This window comes from Cynoglossus semilaevis, chromosome 11, assembly GCF_000523025.1.
Source record: "Cynoglossus semilaevis isolate Cse_v1.0 chromosome 11, Cse_v1.0, whole genome shotgun sequence".
Taxonomy (NCBI): Eukaryota; Metazoa; Chordata; class Actinopteri; order Pleuronectiformes; family Cynoglossidae; genus Cynoglossus; species Cynoglossus semilaevis.
In genome coordinates this window covers 11,423,909-11,429,889 of record NC_024317.1, presented here as the reverse complement: position 1 = coordinate 11,429,889, position 5,981 = coordinate 11,423,909, and positions in this window count along the sequence as shown.

Here is a 5,981-nt window from a genome sequence, read left to right as displayed (position 1 = left end):
CTGCTGCTGCCACCTTCAGCTGTGGCCTGACCCTGGACCTGTGGCCCTGCTGCTGCCACCAGGAAACCATGCACACGGTCATGGGACATTACAACAAGGAAGTGACATAAGGAGATGGTATTGATGTGACATAAAGTTGGAGGGACGGTGTTTATACAATAACCTGACAGATCGGTTCTTGCTTGGTCATTAATGATTGGTTGATTTAATGTTACAGACCTGAAAAATGTATAGTTTGCTGAATTTTCCACCTGTTTCCTGTTCATAGTTAACACTAATTCAACCATTAATGTTACAGACGTATGTTGTTTATTCACTGAAATATGTATAGTTGCTGAATTTTACACCTGTTTCCTGTTCATAGTTAACACTTTTTTATAAATGAGAAGAAACTTTTTTGTTATTCAACTTCTTTAGGTCAGACAATGACAGTGGTTATGTCCAATTTTGACATCTGACCTCGATGAACACCACACACTCCTTTGACGTTTCAACGCACTTCTCTACCATCACTTCTGATGCAAAATTGCAAAACCTGTAGTAATCCTCCTGGACATGAATCAAAACTGTGGCACACTGACCTGACCCTCTGGTCTCAGCCTCATTTGAAGCACTCTTTGTTTTGCTGTCATTTGTTCATTGGCTAATCAACTTCATGATTTATTATCCTTTTCTCAGCTCAAACATCTCTTCGACTGAACCTCCTCTCTGGTTTTCTTCTTGGCTTGGAATATCTATGTCTACTTTCTTGTTCATGTTTTTTTTTTTGCTTCCTCGTTCCCATGAATATAGCCCTGTAGTTCCTCATTCCACCATCAAGACTTTGGCTTCTTCCTTTGCCTCTAAGGCCTTGTTTACATGGCGACGATATGGTTTGGGATCCCGGAGCTAAAGCTAATTTGGTCTTGCCTTTAGATGAAAACAGAGTGTCCCAGGTCCCAGAGTGGAGTACACACTCAGGGTTTGCATCTCAGTGTGTCTACATGCATTACACTGAAGTACATTTTGAAAAGTTCTAGTTGAGGCTTTAGTCTGCCTTCTTAGAAGATGATACGTCTGTGTGGGACCGTTCAGGCTCTGCTAAGTAAAAACAAAAATAAGGCCCAGCGTTGTTGAGTAAATGGTGCAGAACAGACTTCCAGGGAGATTTTTCAAAAATCCTGACGTGTGCAAAAACCAAAGAATTATCTTCGCAGCTGTCCGTACATCAGGAGGTATTTTCCGGAGAGTGCAGGCTGCCTACGGCCTGATCACAGAAGCAGTACAGGAAGTCCAACAAAAAGAAAAGGAAGTGAACACCAGGCTCCAGGAAGTCAGTTTTTGCAGCTTTGGCTCCACAAAGTCTGGAACTCTAAGGAGGGCGGGGGGGTGGAGGAGGGTTGGAAAGGCAGGCAGGCCAGATGAGTGTGAGAGAGAAGGAAAAGTCACAGAGGATGGAGGAATACAGACGCAGTGACGGCGGCAACAGCTGTCCCCGCGCCGCCAGCTGTGTGTCATTTAACGAATGCTTATAAATATGAGGCTGGAACCAGGGTGATGTTCCTGGAGCTGTGGCGCCAGACGCTGTGTTTCAAATGACACTGGGTGCCACCACTGACTTCCCCCGAATCTACAAATATACACACAAATGAGAGACCACAAAAAGCGTAGCAGCACGCCGCAAGTAAATTTAGGCAAATATTTGTGAGAAAGATAGAGACAAGAGGATTTTCCAGCTGCTCTTGTGTGTCTGAAGTTCCACACGACAGAGAACCAAATCTGGCTGTTCCCACTCCAACTGTAGCAGCAGCAGCAGCTTATAGTCGGCATATAATATAAATAAAGACCTCCTTATGTTTAAGGCTGAAGACTGATGTGAATGAACCCTTGACTGCACATAGGAATGGATGAAGGTTTGCGAAAGTTTTTGTTTTTATTCTGATGTTCACTGTTGCTGGTTTATTTTACATTCTCTTTTATATTAAACAAAGATAACAAAAGTCATTTAGGTTCAAATAAGAAGATTAACCCCAACTCTTTACAAGATTCAACGCCAAAAAAAAAAAAAAAACAAATGACAGGGAGATCAGGGCATTGAACTCAGTGACAACGTTCTCACCGTGGCCCATTCACAAACACCTTAGTTCACACTCTGTTTGTTTTTATGCAAATAGAGAGAGTTGTCGCGTTGGTGCTGGGATGAAAAGTGCTAACTTCCTCTGTGCTGCACCTGGATCTTCTGTCCATATGCACAAGGCGGGGGATGGGGGGAGGGGGGGGGTGAGGACAGGGTCAGAGTTGTTGATGGTAAGACTTGGTAATTGAAGGGTATTTGGTACTTAGTCACCTATTGTCACAGTGAGCCTCAGGGACACAAAACCAGATTCTGTGTTTGGAATTTGTAGTTCCCCTGTCAAAGGATTCCCGTCTGTTATGCTGAAGGTTTCGGGTGCGACGCCACTCCATTGTCCTACATTAAATGTCTGTGTTAAAACTCCTTATTTCTGATCACACAGCTATTCCCACACAGATCACTGTACGGAACAAGAGACGAAGACCAAATGTAACATGTTTATTTTCCACTCTGTTACGCTGACATTTTGAGTTGGTACCTCCAAACTTAACTGTTCTGGGTTCAGGAACCAGTGGAGTTTGATTTTCACAATAAGACTCCTAACAGACAGTCTGTTTCAGTTCAGTTTTTAAAGAACACAGTTAACTCTCTTTACTTTACCAAACAACATACAACTGAACGCCGACAGCTGACAGCCTCACGTCGAAATCCTGCCTTTACAAACAACATACAAATGAACGCCGACAGCCTCACGTCGAAATCCTGCCTTTCCATTCACTTTGAGACGATCCCTTTGGTACAAAGGCAGAATGATATGATAATCAATCAGGAAGAACTGTTTGAATGTGCTCGTGCTGTCATATCTCTGCAGAGTGTGCCGCCTCTTTGACCCACACAGTATCTCCAACGTCAGGCGAACAGTCATAACACGACGTCCAACAGACATAATCGAGTGAAGGCTTTAAATCGAAAGCTGATAATCCTGGAAATGACTACTGTCATCAACCTGGGCAGAGTGTGGCGTCTGGCTGTGGGCCAGACAACTGACCGCACTATATTTACCCTGCTTCCAATGACTTCACCGGGGGAATTTGATCACATGCACGTATGTTGTATCAGTCTCATTTTCAGTGGACTCTGTGATCACCTTGTCTTTGTGTGGTGCAGCCCATTCAAAGGCAGAACAATGAGGGAGAGGGGGCATTAGTCCACAAGAAAAGCCCAGCTCTGGCTCCCCAAAGAAAGCAGAGCTTTAGCTCCTTCACTTCTGCTGCATTGTTATGCTAAGGCCCAGCTTGGGAAAAAGAGTAAACCATTAGCATCTGAAGAAGAGCCAACATCTGAGGGAAACATGTCTTTAAGGCCCAAAGGGGAAAGAATCCATGCTGTCGCTCCCTCTCATTCTCTCATTCTCTCCTTCTCTCATTCTCTCATTCTCTCATTCTCCTTCTCACTTAGTTTTTCCTCAACTCAGCTCTTATTCCCTACAATTCCAATGGCCGTACTCTTTTCATTCAGCCTCTCCTGCTGGCTTTTTGGAGCCAACAGCTGTGTGTGTGTGTGTGTGTGTGTGTGTGTGTGTACGAGAATATAACAATCTACAAAATACACCATGTCCAAATATACCGGCTGATGTCTACAGATGGATAAAAACTGATTTTCAGAGGAGTTGGACAAATGTCCTAAAATCTAAATCAGTAACTTGGGTCATTGACTCTGAGCCTATTCCTAAGTGTTACATATATACTGTAGGTATACTGATAACTGGTAAACTACAATTCAATTTTAAAATTAAAATTTTTATGCATTTACCAGATGCTTTCATCCAAAGCGGAGGATTAACAGCGAGCATGTGGTTCCTCTGGGAATCAAACCCAGGACTGTCAGCTTCTGAGGCAGGTGTGCTAACCGCTACACTAGGCAAGACATTAGACAAGTAAGCAGTATAAATCAATCAAAGCTAAATGAATGTATGACAGGGAGAAAAGATACCAGTGGGTAAAAAACAACAACTTTTATTCACTCCACGTATAAATGGAACTTATAAAGTAAAAAACACTAATTGAAAATATCTAAAGCAAAGTAACATAGCTTTGTAGTAATACTACAAATACCTAAACCTCAGCTAAAATACGTTACTTAACAAAATATGTTTAAAACACAAGAAAAAACAATACTCGAGTCTAACCCTAACCGAGGTTAGCTTTAGAGTGATGTCCATTTCCTGTCCTGCTTCCTGATCTTGAAAACAGTCATTCAAACAGGTGACATAAACCTCCACTGTTACCACTGGACTGGCCTGACAGACTGGTTGGTCCGACCCGGACTGAAACACATGCAGTTCTGACAGTTAAAAACAAGCTTCTGTTTCCAAACATGTAGGGTTTGACCTGAGCATATTGAAGTTTGAACCTCTGATCCTTAGAAATAAAATCAGAATTGTAAAATCACCTAGAATATCATATTTGAAGGAATGAAGTGTGACACAACTCCTTATCCAATCACCCTGTGGGTGATTCACCCTCCCTCTACAGTCATGCACCAGATGCACAGAATGATTTCACAATATTTTCCCCTTCTGTGGAAATCTTTCTTTCTTTTTTTCAACACGTTGACGCCTCCTCACCCCGGTCGCACCTGTCAGTGTGTTGTTCCAGCAGCGAGGCAGGTGCTCCCTTCTCCAAGGGCTCTGCTGTGGTTTCAGTCGTCTGTTGGAGTCCTGTGTTTATCACACAGTAGTGTTCACGGTGGTTCAGCTGATGCTGTTCCTGCCAAGCCCCTTCATCACTGCTGACTGGGCTGTGTGTCAATACAGATGTAGATCAACATGCTGTCAGCTGCAGAAACTGTGACTCAGCGTTGTTGATAACAGTTCCCGTAATACGTGTGGAACAGGTCGTCATTAAAACAGGATATGGCGACGTTACCGCGGAACGCCGTAGGTCGAGGATGTCGTAAACTGAGGACCGTCGGTATATATGTATATGTATATGTCTATATATACATATATAGACATATATACATATATATATGTATACATATATACTTATATATGTATATGTGTATATATGTATACATATATATATGTATACATATATATATGTATACATATATATATGTATACATATATACACACACACATACTGTATATATTTATATATATATTACATATATATTGTCTGAATAACGTGGTACCGCTTTAACAACATATGGCTGTTCTTTGGAACGCTTGAAACACAAAGTTGACCAACAGGATGGAGATGGTTTGAACATGAATGTTGGAGAAGGGACGTGCACCTGGGAAAACAAAGGAGCAAAAGCCCCAACAGATTTATGGAGGCAGTGAGGGAGGCTGGGTAGGACGGTGGTTAACAATTAGCTGAAGTGATCCCTGAAGGAGGCAGTGAGACCAGAGCTGTTACAGCCGCCTTGTTCGTCCCCTCTTTGGTGGAGATTCCTAACAGAGCGGTTGACAACACGTCTCTGTAACTACTTCTGTGGATCCACGCAGGCTAGCTGTGGAGGAATAACTGACCAAGACTGCACTGTGTGGTCTACCCCCCCCTCACACCCCCCCCCAGGAGAAGAGTGCTCTGTAAGCAAGCACCATATGGGCAGCTCACTGGTGTTAGCGGGGGCCCGGGGCAGTTCCCAGAATTCACATGATAATGAAGCCCAGGGCCATTGAGAACGCTGGACTAAAACTGGGTCTAAGAGCTTTTGATAGCCCCCCAACAGCCCGTGGGCCTGCCCACCCTGGACACGGCCAGCTTGCCTGCCAGGCCCAAACCACCTGTTTGATTTTCCCAGGGCCCTACCACAGCCAGGGGAGGGAGGGAGGGGGAGTGAGAGAGGGAGGAGAAGGAGAGGAGGGGCAACAAAGGAATGTCCCCCTCTTATTTTGTCACCAAGTATGTACTTCCCATTC